Source organism: Schistocerca serialis, chromosome 12 (assembly GCF_023864345.2).
Source record: "Schistocerca serialis cubense isolate TAMUIC-IGC-003099 chromosome 12, iqSchSeri2.2, whole genome shotgun sequence".
NCBI lineage: Eukaryota > Metazoa > Arthropoda > Insecta > Orthoptera > Acrididae > Schistocerca > Schistocerca serialis.
This window is the reverse complement of record NC_064649.1, coordinates 153,244,992-153,263,705: the sequence shown is the minus strand read 5'-3', so window position 1 is coordinate 153,263,705 and position 18,714 is coordinate 153,244,992.

Genomic DNA, 18,714 nt, shown 5'->3' with positions numbered 1-18,714 from the left:
ACTGGCCTCACAGGAAAGGCTCAAATCGTAGTTAGGAAGAAGAGTCAGTCTTCTTGTACTTAAGTCGGAATTGAGCTAATTGTATTTATTTCCGATGCAATTTCTGTCTTTCATCGTCAATATGAACGACCAAGGGATACAGTATACATGAGGTGAGCATCGGAATCTAAAACTGGCCTCACAGGAAAGGCTCAAATCAGATACAGTAAGAAGAGACAGTCTCCTTGTACTTATGTCGGCATTGTGCCATTTGTATTTATTTCTGATGCAATTTCTGTGTTTCATCGTCAATATGATGGTCCAAGGGATACAGTACCCTGAAGTGAAGCATCGGAATCTAAAACTGGTCACACAGGAAAGGCTCAAATCACAGACCTTAGAGTCAGTCTTCTGTAACTTAAGCCGGCATTGTGCCTTTTGTATCTTTTTCCGATGCAATTTCTGTGTTTCATCGTCAATAAGAAGGTACAAGGGATACAGTAAACCTGAAGTAAAGCAACGGAATCTAAAACTGGTCTGACAGGAAAGGCTCAAATCACAGATAGGAAGAAGAGTCAGTCATCTTTAACTGAAGTCGGCATTGTGCATTTTGTATTTATTTCCGATGCAATTTCTGTGTTTCATCGTCAATGTGAAGGTCCAAGGGATACAGTAAACTTGAAGAGAAGCATCGGAATCTAAAACTGGTATCACAGGAAAGGCTCAAATCACAGACAGTAAGAAGAGTCAGTCTTCTTGTACTTAAGTCGGCATTGAGCCAATTGCATTTATTTCCGATGCAATTTCTGTCTTTCATCGTCAATATGAAGGTCCAAGGGATACAGTAAACTGAGGAATCTAAAACTGGTCTCATATTAAAGGCTCAAAATATAGACAGTAAAAAGAGTCAGACCTCTTTAACGTATGACGGCATTATGCCTTTTGTATTTAATTCGGATGCTATTTCTGTGTTTCATCGTCAATATGAAGGTCCAAGGGATACAGTAAACCTGAAAAGAAGCAGGGGAATCTAAAACTGTTCTCACAGGAAAGGCTCAAAACATAGAGAGTAAGAAGAGTCAGTCTTCTTGTACGTAAGTCGGCATTGTGCCTTTTGTATTTATTTCCAGTGCAAATTCTGTGTTTCATCGTCAATATGAAGGTCCAAGGGATACAGTAAACCAGAAGTAAAGCATGTTTAACTTAAGTCGGCATTGTGTCTTTTGTATTTAATTCCGATGCCATTTCTGTTTTTCATCGTCAATATGAAGGACCAAAGTATACAGTAAACCTGAGGTGAGCATCGGAATCTAAAACTGGCCTCACAGGAAAGGCTCAAATCAGAGACAGTAAGAAGAGTCTGTCCTCTTGTACTTATGTCGGCATTGTGCGTTTTGTATTTATTTCCGATGCAATTTCAGTGTTTCGTCGACAACGTGAAGGTCCAAGGGATACAGTAAACCTGAAGTGAAGCATCGGAATCTAAAACTGGTATCACAGTAAAGGCCCAAAGCATAGACATTTAAAAGAATCAGTCTTCTTGTACTTAAGTCGGCATTGTGCGTTTTGTATTTATTTCCGATGCAATTTCTGTGTTTCATCGTCAATATGATGGTCCAAGGGATACAGTAACCTGAAGTGAAGCATCGGAATCAAAACTGGTCACACAGGAAAGGCTCAAATCACAGACCTTAGAGTCAGTCTTCTGTAACTTAAGTAGGCATTGTGCCTTTTGTATCTATTTCCGATGCAATTTCTGTGTTTCATCGTCAATAAGAAGGTCCAAGGGATACAGTAAACCTGAAGTAAAGCAACGGAATCTAAAACTGGTCTCACAGGAAAGGTTCAAATCATAGACAGTAAGAAGAGTCAGGCTTCTTCTACTTAAGTCGGCATTGTGCCTTTTGTATTTATCTCCGATGCACTTCCTGTGTTTCATCGTCAATATGAAGGTCCAAGGGATACAATAAACCAGAAGTGAAGCATCGGAATCTAAAACTGGTTTCACAAGAAAGGCACAATTCACAGATAGGAAGAAGAGTCAGTCATCTTTAAATGAAGTCGGCATTGTGCTTTTTTATTTATTTCCGAAGCAATTTCTGTGTTTCATCGTCAATATGATGGTCCAAGGGATACAGTACCCTGAAGTGAATCATCGGAATCTAAAACTGGTCACACAGGAAAGGCTCAAATCACAGACCTTAGAGTCAGTCTTCTGTAAGTTAAGTCGGCATTGTGCCTTTTGTATCTATTTCCGATGCAATTTCTGTGTTTCATCGTCAACATGAATGTGCAAGGGATACAGTAAACCTGAGGTGAAGCATCGGAATTTAAAACTGGTATCACAGCAGAGGCTCAAATCATAGACAGTATGAAGAGTCAGTCTTCTTGTACTTAAGTCGGCATTGAGCCAAATGTATTTATTTCCGATGCAATTTCTATCTTTCATCGTCAATATGAAGGTCCGAGGGATACAGTAAACCTGAGGTGAAGCATCGGAATCTAAAACTGGTCTCACATGAAAGGCTGAAATCATAGACAGTAAAAAGAGTCAGTATTCTTTAACGTATGTCGGCATTGTGCCTTTTGTATTTAATTCGGATGCTATTTCTGTGTTTCAACGTCAATATGAAGGTTAAAGGGATACAATAAACCTGAAGTGAAGCACCGGAATCTAAAACTGGTCTCACAGGAAAGGCTCAAAACACAGACAGGAAGAAGAGTCGGACTTCTTTAACTTAAGTCGGCAATGTGCCGTTTGTATATATTTCCGATGCAATTTCTGTGTTTCATCGTCAATATGAAGGTCCAAGGGATACAGTAAACCCGAAATGAAGCATCGGAATCGAAAACTGGTCTCACAGGAAAGGCTCAAAACAGAGACAGTAAGAAGTGTCAGTCTTCTTGTACTTAAGTCGGCATTGTGAATTTTATATTTAATTATGATGCAATTTCTGTGTTTCAGCGTCAATATGAAGGTTCAAGGGATACAGTAAACCTGAAGTAAAGCATCGGAATCTAAAACTGGTCTCACAGGATAGGCTCAAATCACAGACAGTAAGAAGAGTCAGTCTTCTTGTACTTAGGTCGGCATTGTGCCTCTTGTATTTATTTCCGATTCAATTTCTGTGTTTCATCGTCAATATGAAGGTCCAAGGGAAACAGTAAATCTGAGGTGAGGCATCGGAATCTAAAACTGGTCCCACAGGAAAGGCTCAAATCATAAACAGTAAGAGGAATCAGTCTTCTTGTAATTAAGTCGGCATTGTGCCTTTTGTATTTAATTCAGATGCAATTTCTGGGTTTCATCGTCAATATGAAGGTCCAAGGGATACAGTAAACCTGAAGTGAAGCATCGGAATCTAAAACTGGTCTCACAGGAAAGGCTGAAAACAAATTCAGGAAGGAGACTCAGTCTTCTTGTACTTAAATTGGAATTTTGCCTTTTGTACTTCATTCCGATGCAATTTCTGTGTTTCATCGTCAATATGAAGGTCCTAGGGATACAGTAAACCTGAGCTGGAACATCGGAATCTAAAACCGGTATCACAGGAAAGGCTCAAAACATAGACAGTAAAAAGAGTCAGTCTTCTTGTACTTAAGTCGGCATTTTGCCTTTTGTATTTCATTCCGATGCAATTTCTGTGTTTCATCGTCAATATGAAGGTGCAAGGGATACAGTAAACCTGAGGTGAAGAATCGGAATCTAAAACTGGTATCACAGGAAAGACTCAAAACATAAACAGTAAGAAGAGTCAGGTCTTCATTGTGCCTTTTGTATTTATTTCCGATACAATTTCTGTGTTTCATCGTCAATGTGAAGGACAAAGGGATACAGTAAACTTGAAGTGAAGCATCGGATTCTAAAACTGGCCTCACAGGATAGGCTCAAATCATAGACAGTAAGAAGTGTCAGTCTTCTTGCACATAATACGGCATTGTGAATTTTGTATTTATTTCCAATGCTATTTCTGTGTTTAATCGTCAATATGAAGGTCCAAGGGATACATGAAACCTGAAGTGAAGCATCGGAATTTAATACTGGTCTCACTGGAAAGGCTCAAATCACAGACAGTAAGAACAGTCTGTCTTCTTTAACTTAAGTCGGCATTGTGCCTTTTGTATTTAATTCCGATGCTATTTGTGTGTTTCATCGTCCATATGAATATCGAAGGGATACAGTAAACCTGAGGTGAAGCATCGGAATCTAAAACTGGCCTCACAGGGAAGGCTCAAGTCATAGACTGTAAGAAGAGTCAGTCTTCCTGTACTTAAGTCGGCATTGTGCCTTTTGTATTAATTTCTTGTGCAATTTCTGTGTTTCGTCGTCAATTTGAAGGTCCAAGGGATACAGTAAACCTGAGGTGAAGCATCGGAATCTGAAACAGGTCCCACAGGAATGGCTCAAATCATAGACAGTAAGAAGAGTCATTCTTCTTTAACTCATGTCGGCAAGGTGGCTTTTGTATTTAATTCCGATACAATTTCTGTATTTCAGCGTCAATATGAAGGTCCAAGGGATACAGTAAACCTGAGGTGAAGCATTGGTATCTAAAACCGGCCTCACAGGAAAGGTTCAAGTCATAGACAGTAAGAAGAGTCAGGTTGCTTGTACTTAAGCCGATATTGTGCCTTTTAAATTTATTTCCGTTGCAATTTATGTGTTTCATCTTCAATATGAAGGTCCAAGGGATACAGTAATTCTGAGGTGAAGCATCGGAATCTAAAACTGGTCTCACAGGAAAGGCAAAAATCATAGACAGTAAGAAGAGTCAGTCTTCTTGTACTTAAGTCGGCATAGTGCCTTTTGTATTTATATCCGATGCAATTTATGTGTTTCATCGTCAATGTGAAGGTGTAAGGGATATAGTAAACTTGAAGTGAAGCATCGCAATTTAAAACTGGTATCACAGAAAAGGCTCAAATCACAGACAGTAAGAACAGTCAGTCTTCTTGTACTTAAGTCGGCATTGTGCCTTTTATTTTTATTTCCGATGCAATTTCTGTGTTTCATCGTCAATATGAAGGTCCAAGGGAATCAGTAAACATGAAGAGATGCATCAGAATCTAAAACTGGCCTCACAGGAAAGGCTCAAATCGTAGTTAGGAAGAAGAGTCAGTCTTCTTGTACTTAAGTCGGAATTGAGCTAATTGTATTTATTTCCGATGCAATTTCTGTCTTTCATCGTCAATATGAACGACCAAGGGATACAGTATACATGAGGTGAGCATCGGAATCTAAAACTGGCCTCACAGGAAAGGCTCAAATCAGATACAGTAAGAAGAGACAGTCTCCTTGTACTTATGTCGGCATTGTGCCATTTGTATTTATTTCTGATGCAATTTCTGTGTTTCATCGTCAATATGATGGTCCAAGGGATACAGTACCCTGAAGTGAAGCATCGGAATCTAAAACTGGTCACACAGGAAAGGCTCAAATCACAGACCTTAGAGTCAGTCTTCTGTAACTTAAGCCGGCATTGTGCCTTTTGTATCTTTTTCCGATGCAATTTCTGTGTTTCATCGTCAATAAGAAGGTCCAAGGGATACAGTAAACCTGAAGTAAAGCAACGGAATCTAAAACTGGTCTGACAGGAAAGGCTCAAATCACAGATAGGAAGAAGAGTCAGTCATCTTTAACTGAAGTCGGCATTGTGCATTTTGTATTTATTTCCGATGCAATTTCTGTGTTTCATCGTCAATGTGAAGGTCCAAGGGATACAGTAAACTTGAAGCGAAGCATCGGAATCTAAAACTGGTATCACAGGAAAGGCTCAAATCACAGACAGTAAGAAGAGTCAGTCTTCTTGTATTAAAGTCGGCATTGTGCCTTTTATTATTATTTCCGATGCAATTTCTGTGTTTCATCGTCAAGATGAAGGTCCAAGGGATTCAGTAAACCTGAAGAGAAGCATCGGAATCTAAAACTGGCCTCACAGGAAAGGCTCAAATCGAAGACAGCAAGAAGAGTCAGTCTTCTTGTACTTACGTCGGCATTGAGCCAATTGCATTTATTTCCGATGCAATTTCTGTCTTTCATCGTCAATATGAAGGTCCAAGGGATACAGTAAACTGAGGAATCTAAAACTGGTCTCATATTAAAGGCTCAAAACATAGACAGTAAAAAGAGTCAGTCCTCTTTAACGTATGACGGCATTATGCCTTTTGTATTTAATTCGGATGCTATTTCTGTGTTTCATCGTCAATATGAAGGTCCAAGGGATACAGTAAACCTGAAAAGGAGCAGGGGAATCTAAAACAGTTCTCACACGAAAGGCTCAAAACATAGAGAGTAAGAAGAGTCAGTCTTCTTGTACGTAAGTCGGCATTGTGCGTTTTGTATTTATTTCCAGTGCAAATTCTGTGTTTCATCGTCAATATGAAGGTCCAAGGGATACAGTAAACCAGAAGTAAAGCATCGGAATCTAAAACTGGTTCACAGAAAAGGCTCAAATCACAGACAGTAAGAAGAGTCAGTCTTCTTTAACTTAAGTCGGCATTGTGTCTTTTGTATTTAATTCCGATGACATTTCTGTTTTTCATCGTCAATATGAAGGACCAAAGTATACAGTAAACCTGAGGTGAGCATCGGAATCTAAAACTGGCCTCACAGGAAAGGCTCAAATCAGAGACAGTAAGAAGAGTCTGTCCTCTTGTACTTATGTCGGCATTGTGCGTTTTGTATTTATTTCCGATGCAATTTCAGTGTTTCGTCGACAACGTGAAGGTCCAAGGGATACAGTAAACCTGAAGTGAAGCATCGGAATCTAAAACTGGTATCACAGTAACGGCCCAAAACATAGACATTTAAAAGAATCAGTCTTCTTGTACTTAAGTCGGCATTGTGCGTTTTGTATTTATTTCCGATGCAATTTCTGTGTTTCATCGTCAATATGATGGTCCAAGGGATACAGTAACCTGAAGTGAAGCATCGGAATCGAAAACTGGTCACACAGGAAAGGCTCAAATCACAGACCTTAGAATCAGTCTTCTGTAACTTAAGTAGGCATTGTGCCTTTTGTATCTATTTCCGATGCAATTTTTGTGTTTCATCGTCAATAAGAAGGTCCATGGGATACAGTAAACCTGAAGTAAAGCAACGGAATCTAAAACTGGTCTCACAGGAAAGGTTCAAATCATAGACAGTAAGAAGAGTCAGGCTTCTTCTACTTAAGTCGGCATTGTGCCTTTTGTATTTATCTCCGATGCACTACCTGTGTTTCATCGTCAATATGAAGGTCCAAGGGATACAATAAACCAGAAGTGTAGCATCGGAATCTAAAACTGGTTTCACAAGAAAGGCACAATTCACAGATAGGAAGAAGAGTCAGTCATCTTTGAATGAAGTCGGCATTGTGCGCTTTTTATTTATTTCCGATGCAATTTCTGTGTTTCGTCGTCAATATGATGGTCCAAGGGATACAGTACCCTGAAGTGAATCATCGGAATCTAAAACTGGTCACACAGGAAAGGCTCAAATCACAGACCTTAGAGTCAGTCTTCTGTAAGTTAAGTCGGCATTGTGCCTTTTGTATCTATTTCCGATGCAATTTCTGTGTTTCATCGTCAACATGAATGTCCAAGGGATACAGTAAACCTGAGGTGAAGCATCGGAATCTAAAACTGGTCTCACATGAAAGGCTCAAATCATAGACAGTAAAAAGAGTCAGTATTCTTTAACGTATGTCGGCATTGTGCCTTTTGTATTTAATTCGGATGCTATTTCTGTGTTTCAACGTCAATATGAAGGTTAAAGGGATACAATAAACCTGAAGTGAAGCACCGGAATCTAAAACTGGTCTCACAGGAAAGGCTCAAAACACAGACAGGAAGAAGAGTCGGACTTCTTTAACTTAAGTCGGCAATGTGCCGTTTGTATATATTTCCGATGCAATTTCTGTGTTTCATCGTCAATATGAAGGTCCAAGGGATACAGTAAACCCGAAATGAAGCATCGGAATCGAAAACTGGTCTCACAGGAAAGGCTCAAAACAGAGACAGTAAGAAGTGTCAGTCTTCTTGTACTTAAGTCGGCATTGTGAATTTTATATTTAATTCCGATGCAATTTCTGTGTTTCAGCGTCAATATGAAGGTTCAAGGGATACAGTAAACCTGAAGTAAAGCATCGGAATCTAAAACTGGTCTCACAGGATAGGCTCAAATCACAGACAGTAAGAAGAGTCAGTCTTGTTTTACTTAAGTCGGCATTGTGCCTTTTGTATTTAATTCCGATGCCATTTCTGTTTTTCATCGTCAATATGAACGACCAAGGGATACAGTAAACCTGAGGTGAGCATCGGAATCTAAAACCGGCCTCACAGGAAAGGCTAAAATCAGAGACATTAAGAAGAGACGGTCTTCTTGTACTTAAGTCGGCATTGTGCCATTTGTATTTATTTCTGATGCAATTTCTGTGTTTCATCGTCAATATGAAGGTCCAAGGGATACAGTAAACCTGAAGTGAAGCAAGGGAATCTAAAACTGTTTCCACAGGAGAGGCTCAACTCATAGACAGTAAGATGAGTCAGTCTTCTTGTACTTAAGTCGGCATTGTGCCTTTTGTATTTATTTCCGATGCAATATCTGTGTTTCATCGTCAATGTGAAGGTCCAAGGGATACAGGAAACTTGTAGTGAGGCATCGGAATCTAAAATTGGTATCACAGGAAAGGCTCAAATCACAGACAGTACAAAGAGTCAGTCTTCTTGGATTAAAGTCGGCATTGTGCCTTTTATTTTTATTTCCGATGCAATTTCTGTGTTTCATCGTCAAGATGGAGGTCCAAGGAATTCAGTAAACCTGAAGAGAAACATCGGAATCTAAAACTGGCCTCACAGGAAAGGCTCAAATCATACACTGTTAAAAGAATCAGTCTTCTTGTACTTAAGTCGGCATTGTGCGTTTTGTATTTATTTCCGATGCAATTTCTGTGTTTCATCGTTAATATGTTGGTCCACGGATACAGTAACCGGAAGTGAAGCATCGGAATCTAAAACTGGTCACACAGGAAAGGCTCAAATCAGAGACAGTAAGAAGAGACAATCTTCTTGTACTTAAGTCGGCATTGTGCCTTTTGTATTTATTTCCGATGCAATTTCAGTGTTTCGTCGACAACATGAAGGTCCAAGGGATACAGTAAACCTGAAGTGAAGCATCGGAATCTAAACTGGTCTCACAGTAATGGCTCAAATCATACACTGTTAAAAGAATCAGTCTTCTTGTACTTAAGTCGGCATTGTGCGTTTTGTATTTATTTCCGATGCAATTTCTGTGTTTCATCGACAATATGTTGGTCCACGGATACAGTAACCTGAAGTGAAGCATCGGAATCTAAAACTGGTCACACAGGAAAGGCTCAAATCACAGACCTTAGAGTCAGTCTTCTGTAACTTAAGTCGGCATTGTGCCTTTTGTATCTATTTCCGATGAAATTTCTGTGTTTCATCGTCAGTAAGAAGGTCCAAGGGATGCAGTAAACTTGAAGTAAAGCAACGGAATCTAAAACTGGTCTCCCACGAAAGGCTCAAATCATAGAAAGTAAGAAGAGTCAGGCTTCTTCTACTTAAATCGGCATTGTGCCCTTTGTATTTATCTCCGATGCACTTTATGTGTTTCATCGTCAATATGAAGGTCCAAGGTATACAATAAACCAGAAGTGAAGCATCGGAATCTAAAACTGGTCTCACAGGAAAGGCTCAAATCACAGATAGGAAGAAGAGTCAGTCATCTTTAACTGAAGTCGGCATTGTGCGTTTTGTATTTATTTCCGATGCAATTTCTGTGTTTCATCGTCAATATGATGGTCCAAGGGATACAGTACCCTGCAGTGAAGCATCGGAATCTAAAACTGGTCACACAGGAAAGGCTCAAATCACAGACCTTAGAGTCAGTCTTCTGTAACTAAAGCCGGCATTGTGCCTTTTGTATCTATTTCCAATGCAATTTCTGTGTTTCATCGTCAATAAGAAGGTCCAAGGGATACAGTAAACCTGAAGTAAAGCAACGGAATCTAAAACTGGTCTCACAGGAAAGGCTCAAAACATAGACAGTAAGAAGAGTCAGGTTTCTTCTACTATAGTCGGCATTGTGCCTTTTGTATTTATCTCCGATGCACTTTCTGTGTTTCATCGTCAATATGAAGGTCCAAGGGATACAATAAACCAGAAGTGAAGCATCGGAATCTAAAACTGGTCACACAGGAAATGCTCAAATTACAGATAGGAAGAAGAGTCAGTCATCTTTAACTGAAGTCGGCATTGTGCGTTTTGTATTTATATCCGATGCAATTTCTGTGTTTCATCGTCAATATGATGGTCCAAGGGATACAGTACCCTGCAGTGAAGCATCGGAATCTAAAACTGGTCTCACAGGAAAGGCTCAAATCACAGATAGGAAGAAGAGTCAGTCATCTTTAACTGAAGTCGGCATTGTGAATTTTCTATTTATTTCCGATGCAATTTCTGTGTTTCATCGTCAATATGAAGGTCCAAGGGATACAGTAAACCTGAGGTGATGCATCGGAATTTAAAACTGGTATCACAGCAGAGGCTCAAATCATAGACAGTAAGAAGAGTCAGTCTTCTTGTACTTAAGTCGGCATTGTGCCTTTGTATTTATTTCCGATACAATTTCCGTGTTTCATCGTCAACATAAAGGTCCAAGGGATTCAGTAAACCTGATGAGAAGCATCGGAATCTAAAACTGGCCTCACAGGAAAGGCTCAAATCGTAGACAGTAACAAGAGTCAGTCTTCTTGTACGTAAGCCGGCATTGTGCCTTTTGTATTTATTTCCAGTGCAAATTCTGTGTTTCTTCGTCAATATGAAAGTCCAAGGGATACAGTAAACCTGAAGTAAAGCATCGGAATCTAAAACTGATCTCATAGGAAAGGCTCTAATCACAGACAGTAAGAAGAGTCAGTTTTCTTTAACATAAGTCGGCATTGTGCCTTTTATATTTAATTCTGATGCCATTTCTGTTTTTCATCGTCAATATGAAGGACCAAAGGATACAGTTAACTTGAGGTGAGCATCGGAATCTAAAACTGGCCTCACAGGAAAGGCTCAAATCAGAGACAGTAAGAAGAGACAGTCTTCTTGTACTTAAGTCGGCATTGTGCCTTTTGTATTTATTTCCGATGCAATTTCAGTGTTTCGTCGACAACATAAAGGTCCAAGGGATACAGTAAACCTGAAGTGAAGCATCGGAATCTAAAACTGGTCTCACAGTAACGGCTCCAATCATACACTGTTAAAAGAATCAGTCTTCTTGTACTTAAGTCGGCATTGTGCGTTTTGTATTTATTTCCGATGCAATTTCTGTGTTTCATCGTCAATATGGTGGTCCAAGGGATACAGTAACCTGAAGTGAAGCATCGGAATCTAAAACTGGTCACACAGGAAAGGCTCAAATCACAGACCTTAGACTCAGTCCTCTGTAACTTAAGTCGGCATTGTGCCTTTTGTATCTATTTCCGACGAAATTTCTGTGTTTCATCGTCAGTAAGAAGGTCCAAGGGATGCAGTAAACTTGAAGTAAAGCAACGGAATCTAAAACTGGTGTCCCACGAAAGGCTCAAATCATAGACAGTAAGAAGAGTCAGGCTTCTTCTACTTAAATCGGCATTGTGCCTTTTGTATTTATCTCCGATGCACTTTCTGTGTTTCATCGTCAATATGAAGGTCCAAGGGATACAATAAACCAGAAGTGAAGCATCGGAATCTAAAACTGGTCTCACAGGAAAGGCTCAAATCACAGATAGGAAGAAGAGTCAGTCATCTTTAACTGAAGTCGGCATGGTGCGTTTTGTATTTATTTCCGATGCAATTTCTGTGTTTCATCGTCAATATGATGGTCCAAGGGATACAGTACCCTGCAGTGAAGCATCTGAATCTAAAACTGGTCACACAGGAAAAGCTCAAATCACAGACCTTAGAGTCAGTCTTCTGTAACTTAAGCCGGCATTGTGCCTTTTGTATCTATTTCCGATGCAATTTCTGTGTTTCATCGTCAATAAGAAGGTCCAAGGGATACAGTAAACCTGAAGTAAAGCAACGGAATCTAAAACTGGTCTCACAGGAAAGGCTCAAAACATAGACAGTAAGAAGAGTCAGGCTTCTTCTACTATAGTCGGCATTGTGCCTTTTGTATTTATCTCCGATGCACTTTCTGTGTTTCATCGTCAATATGAAGGTCCAAGGGATACAATAAACCAGAAGTGAAGCATCGGAATCTAAAACTGGTCTCACAGGAAAGGCTCAAATCACAGATAGGAAGAAGAGTCAGTCATCTTTAACTGAAGTCGGCATTGTGCGTTTTGTATTTATTTCCGATGCAATTTCTGTGTTTCATCGTCAATATGATGGTCCAAGGGATACAGTACCCTGCAGTGAAGCATCGGAATCTAAAACTGGTCTCACAGGAAAGGCTCAAATCACAGATAGGAAGAAGAGTCAGTCATCTTTAACTGAAGTCAGCATTGTGAATTTTTTATTTATTTCCGATGCAATTTCTGTGTTTCATCGTCAATATGAAGGTCCAAGGGATACAGTAAACCTGAGGTGATGAATCGGAATTTAAAACTGGTATCACAGCAGAGGCTCAAATCATAGACAGTAAGAAGAGTCAGTCTTCTTGTACTTAAGTCGGCATTGTGCCTTTTGTATTTATTTCCGATACAATTTCCGTGTTTCATCGTCAATATAAAGGTCCAAGGGATTCAGTAAACCTGAAGAGAAGCATCGGAATCTAAAACTGGCCTCACAGGAAAGGCTCAAAACACAGACAGGAAGCAGAGACGGTTTTCATTAACTTATGTCGGCATTGTGCCCTTTGTATTTATTTCCGATGCAATTTCTGTGTTTCATCGTCAATATGAAGGTCCAACTGATACAGTAAACCCGAAATGAAGCATCGGAATCGAAAACTGGTCTCAAAGGAAAGGCTCAAAACATAGACAGTAAGAAGTGTCAGTCTTCTTGTACTTAAGTCGGCATTGTGAATTTTTTATTTAATCCGATGCAATTTCTGTGTTTCAGCATGAATATGAAGGACCAAGGGATACAGTAAACCTGAAGTGAAGCAAGGGAATCTAAAAGTGTTCTCACAGGAAAGGCTCAAAACATAGACAGTAAGAGGAGTCAGTCTTCTTGTACTTATGTCGGCATTGTGCCTTTTGTATTTATTTCCCATGCAATTTCTGTGTTTCATCGTCAACATGAAGGTCCAAGGGATACAGTAAACCTGAAGTGAAGCATCGGAATCTATGACTGGTCTCACAGTAACGGGTCAAATCATAGACAGTAAGAAGAATAAGTCCGCTTGTACTTAAGTCGGCATTACGCCTTTTGTATTTATTTCCGTAGCAATTTCTGTGTTTCATCGTCATTATGATGGTCTAAGGGATACAGTAAACCTGAAGTGGAGCATCGGAATCTAAAACTGGTCACACAGGAAAGGCTCATATCACAGACATTAAGAGGAGTCACTCTTCTGTAACTTAAGTCGGCATTGTGCCTTTTGTATTTAATTCCGATACAATTTCTGTGTTTCATTGTCAATATGAAGTTCCAAAGGATACAGTAAACCTGAGGTGAAGCATCAGAATCCGAAACTGGTCCCACAGGAAAGGCTCAAATCATAGACAGTAAGAAGAGTCATTCTTCTTTGACTCAAGTCGGCAAGGTGCCTGTTGTATTTAATTCGGATGCAATTTCTGTGTTTCATCGTCAATATGAAGGTCCAAGGGATACAATAAACCAGAAGTAAAGCATCGGAATCTAAAACTGGTCTCACAGGAAAGGCTCAAATCACAGACAGGAAGAAGAGTCAGTCATCTTTAACTTAAGTCGGCATTGTGCCTTTTGCATTTAATTCCGATGCAATTGCTGTGTTTCATCTTAAATATGAGGGTCCAAGGGATAAAGTAAACCTGAGGTGAAGCATCGGAATCTAAAACTGGTCTCGCAGGAAAGGCTCAAATTATAGACGGTAAGAAGAGTCAGTCCTCATGTACTTAAGTAGGCTTTCTGCCTTTTGTATTTATTTCCGATGCAATGTCTGTGTTTCATAGTCAACATGAAGGTCCAAGGGATACAGTAAACCTGAAGTGAAGCATCGGAATTCAAAACTGGTATCACAGGAGAGGCTCAAATCATAGACAGTAAGAAGGGTCAGTCTTTATGTACTTAAGTCGGCAAGGTGCCTGTTGTATTTAATTCGGATGCAATTTCTGTGTTTCATCGTCAACATGAATGTCCAAGGGATACAGTAAACCTGAGGTGAAGCATCGGCATCTATAACTGGTCTCACAGGAAAGGCTCAAATCACAGACAGTAGGAAGAATCAGTCCTCATGTACTTAAACAGGCATTGTGCCTTTTGTATTTATTTCCGATACAATTTCTGTGTTTCATCGTCAATATCATGTTCCAAGGGATACAGTAAACCTGAGGTGAAGCATCGGAATCTAAAACTGTCCTCACACGAAAGGCTCAAATCATAGACAGTAGGAAGAGTCAGTCTTCTTCTACTTAAGTCGGCATTGTGCCTTTTGTATTTAATTCCGATGCCATTTCTGTTATTCATCGTCAATATGAAGGACCGAGGGATACAGTAAACCTGAGGTGAGCATCGGAATCTGAAACTGGCCTCACAGGAAAGGCTCAAATCAGAGACAGTAAGAAGAGACAGTTTTCTTGTACTTAAGTCGGCATTGTGCGTTTTGTATTTATTTCCCATGCAATTTCAGTGTTTCGTCGACAACATGAAGGTCCAAGGGATACAGTAAACCTGAAGTGAAGCATCGGAATCTAAAACTGGTCTCACAGTAACGGCTCAAATCATAGACAGTAAAAAGAAACATTCTTCTTGTACTTAAGTCGGCATTGAGCCTTTTGAATTTATTTCCAATGCAATTTCTGTGTTTCATCGTCACTTTGATGTTCCAAGGGATACAGTAACCAGGAGTGAAGCATCGGAATCTAAAACTGGTCACACAGGAATGGCTCAAATAACAGACATTAAGAAGAGACAGTCTTCTGTAACTTAAGTCGGCATTTTGCCTTTTGTATCTATTTCCGATGCAATTTCTGTGTTTCATCGTCAATAAGAAGGTCCAAGGGATACAGTAAACCTGAAGTAAAGCAACGGAATCTAAAAGTGGTCTCACAGGACAGGCTCAAATCATAGACAGTTGGAAGAGTCAGTCTTCTTGTACTTAAGTCGGCATTGTTTCCTTGTGTATATATTTTCGATGCAATCTCTGTGTTTCATCGTCAATATGAAGGTCCAAGGGATACAGTAAACCTGAAGTGAAGCATCGGAATCTAATACTGGCCTCACAGGAAAGGCTCAAATCATAGACAGTAACAAGAGTCAGTTTTGTTGTTCTTGTGTCGGCATTGTGCCTTTTGTATTTATTTCCGATTAATTTCTGTGTTTCATCGTCAATATGAAGGTCCAAGGGATACAGTAAACCTGATGTGAAGCATCGGAATCTAAAACTGGCCTCACAGGAAAGGCTCGAATCATAGACAGTAAGAAGAGTTAGTCCTCTTGTATTTATGTCGGCATTGTGCCTTTTGTATTTATTTCCGATGCAATTTTTGTGTTTTATCGTCAATATGGAGGTCCAAGGGACACAATAGACCTGAAGTGAGGCATCGGAATCTATAACTGGTCTCACAGGAAAGGCTCGAAACACAGACAGGAAGAAGAGTCATCCTTCTTTAAGTTAACTTGACATTGTGCCTTTTGTGTTTATTTCCGATGCATTTCTGTGTTTCAAAGTCAATACGAACGACCAAGGGATATAGTAAACTTGAGGTGAAGCATCGGAATCTAAAACTGGTCTCACTGGAAAGTATCAAATCACAGACAGTAAGAAGAGTTAGTCTTCTTTAACTTAAGTCGGCATTGTGCCTTTTGTATTTAATTCCGTAGCAATAGTCTGTGTTTCATTGTCAATATGAAGGTCCAAGAGATACAGTAAACCTGAGGTGAAGCATCGGAATCTAATACTGGCCTCACAGGAAAGTCTCAAATCATAGACAGTAAGAAGAGTTAGTCTTCTTTAACTTATGTCGGCATTTTGCATTTGTTATTTAATTCCGTTGCAATTGATTGTGTTTCAACGTCAATATGAAGGTCCAAGGGATACAGTAAATCTAAATTGAAGCATCGGAATCTAAAACTGGTCTCGCAGCAAAGGCTCAAATCACAGACAGTAAGAAAAGTCAGTCTTCTTAAACTTAAGTCCACATTGTGCCTTTTGAATTTATTTCCGATGGAATTTATGCGTTTCATCGTCAATATGAAGGCCCAAGGGATAAAGTAAACCTGAAGTGAAGCATCGGAATCTAAAACTGGTCTCACAGCAAAGGCACAAATCACAGACAGTAAGAAGAGTCAGTCTTCTTAAACTAAAGTCGACATTGTGCCTTTTGTATTTAATTCCGACGCAATTTCTGTGTTTCATCGTCAATATGAAGGCCCAAGGGAAACAGTAAACCTGAGGTGATGCAACGGAATCTAAAAGTGGCCTCACAGGAAAGCTCAAATCGTAGACAGTAAGAAGAGTCAGTCTTCTTGTACTTAAGTCGGCATTGTGCCTTTTGTATTAATTTCCGATGCAATCTCTGTGATTAATCGTCAATATGAAAGTCCAAGGGATACAGTAAACCTGATGTCAAGCATCGGAAACTAAAACTGGCCTCACAGGAAAGGCTCAAATCATAGAGAGTAAGAAGAGTCCGTCTTCTTGTATTTAAGTAGGCATTGTGCCTTTTGTATTTATTTCCGATGCAATTCCTGTGTTTCATCGTCAATATGAAGGCCCAAGGGAAACAGTAAACCTGAGGTGATGCATCGGAATCTAAAAGTGGCCTCACAGGAAAGGCTCAAATCGTAGACAGTAAGAAGATTCGTACTTAAGTCGGCATTGTGCCTTTTGTATTTATTTCTGATGAATTTCTGTGTTTAATCGTCAATATGATGGTCCAAGGGATACAGTAAACCTGATGTGAAGCATCGAAATCTAAAACTGGTTTCACAGGAAAGGTTCAAATCATAGACAGTAAGAATAGTCAGTCTTCTATAACTTAAGCCGGCATTGTTCCTTTTGTATTTAATTCGGATGCAATTTCTTTGTTTCATCGTCAATAAGTTGGTCCAAGGGATACAATAAACCTGAAGTGAAGCATCGGAATCTATAACTGGTCTCACAGGAAAGGCTCAAAACACAGACAGGAAGAAGAGTCAGTCTTCTTTAACTTAAGTTGACATTGTGACTTTTGTGTTTATTTCCGATGCTATATCTGTGTTTCATCGTCAATATGAAGGTCCAAGGGATACAGTAAACCTGAGGTGAAGCATCGGAATCTAAAACAGGCCTCACAGGAAAGGCTCAAATCATAGACAGTAAGAAGAGTTCTTCTTCTTGTACTTAAAGCGGCATTGTGTCTTTAGTATTTATTTCCGATGCAATTTCTGTGTGTCAAAGTCAATATGAAGGTCCAAGGGATACAGTAAACCTGATGTGAAGCATCGGAATCTAAAACTGGTGTCACAGGAAAGGCTCAAATCATAGACAGTAAGAAGAGTCAGTCTTCTTGTATTTAAGTAGGCATTGTGCCTTTTGTAATTATTTCCAATGCAATTTCTGTGTTTCATCGTCAATATGAAGGTCCAAGGGATACAGTAAACATGCGGTGAAGCATCATAATCTAAAACTGGTCTCACAGGAAAGGCTCAAATCACAGACAGTAAGAAGAGACAGTCTTCTTTAACTTATGTCCGCATTGTGACTTTTGTATTTAATTCCGTTGCAATTGTCTGTGTTTCATCGTCAATATGAAGGTCCAAGGGATACAGTAAACCTGAGGTGAAGCATCGTAATCTAAAACTGGTCTCAAAGGAAAGGCTCAAATCACAGACAGTAAGAAGAGTCAATCGTCTTTAACTTATGTCCGCATTGTGCCTTTTGTATTTAAGTCCATTGCAATTGACTGTATTTCATCATCAATATGAAGGTCCAAGGGATGCAGTAAACCTGAGGTGAAGCATCGGAATGTAATACTGGCCTCACAAGAAAGGCTCAAATCATAGACAGTAAGAAGAGTCAGTTTTGTTGTACATAAGTCGGCATTGTGCCTTTTGTATTTATTTCCGATGAATTTTTGTGTTTCATCGTCAATATGAAGTTCCATGGGATACAGTAAACCTGAGGTGAAGCATCGGAATCTAAAACTGGCGTCACAGGAAAGACTCGAATCATAGACAGTAAGAAGAGTCAGTCTTCTTGTATTTAAGTAGGCATTGTGCCTTTTGTAATTATTTCCGTTGCAATTTCTGTGTTTCATCGTCAATATTAGGGTCCAAGGGATACAGTAAATCTGAGGTGAAGCATCGGAATCTAAAACTGGTCTCACAGGAAAGACTCGAATCATAGACAGTAAGAAGAGTCAGTCTTCTTGTATTTAAGTAGGCATTGTGCCTTTTGTATTTATTTCCGTTGCAATTTCTGTGTTTCATCGTCAATATGAAGGTCCAAGGGATACAGTAAACCTGAGGTGAAGCATCGGAATCTAAAAATGGCCTCACAAGAATGGCTCAAATCATAGACAGTAAGAAGAGTCAGCCTTCTTGTACTTAAGTCGGCATTGTGCCTTTTGTATTTATTTCCGATTCCATATCTTTGTTTGATCGTCAATATGAAGGTCCAAGGGATACAGTAAA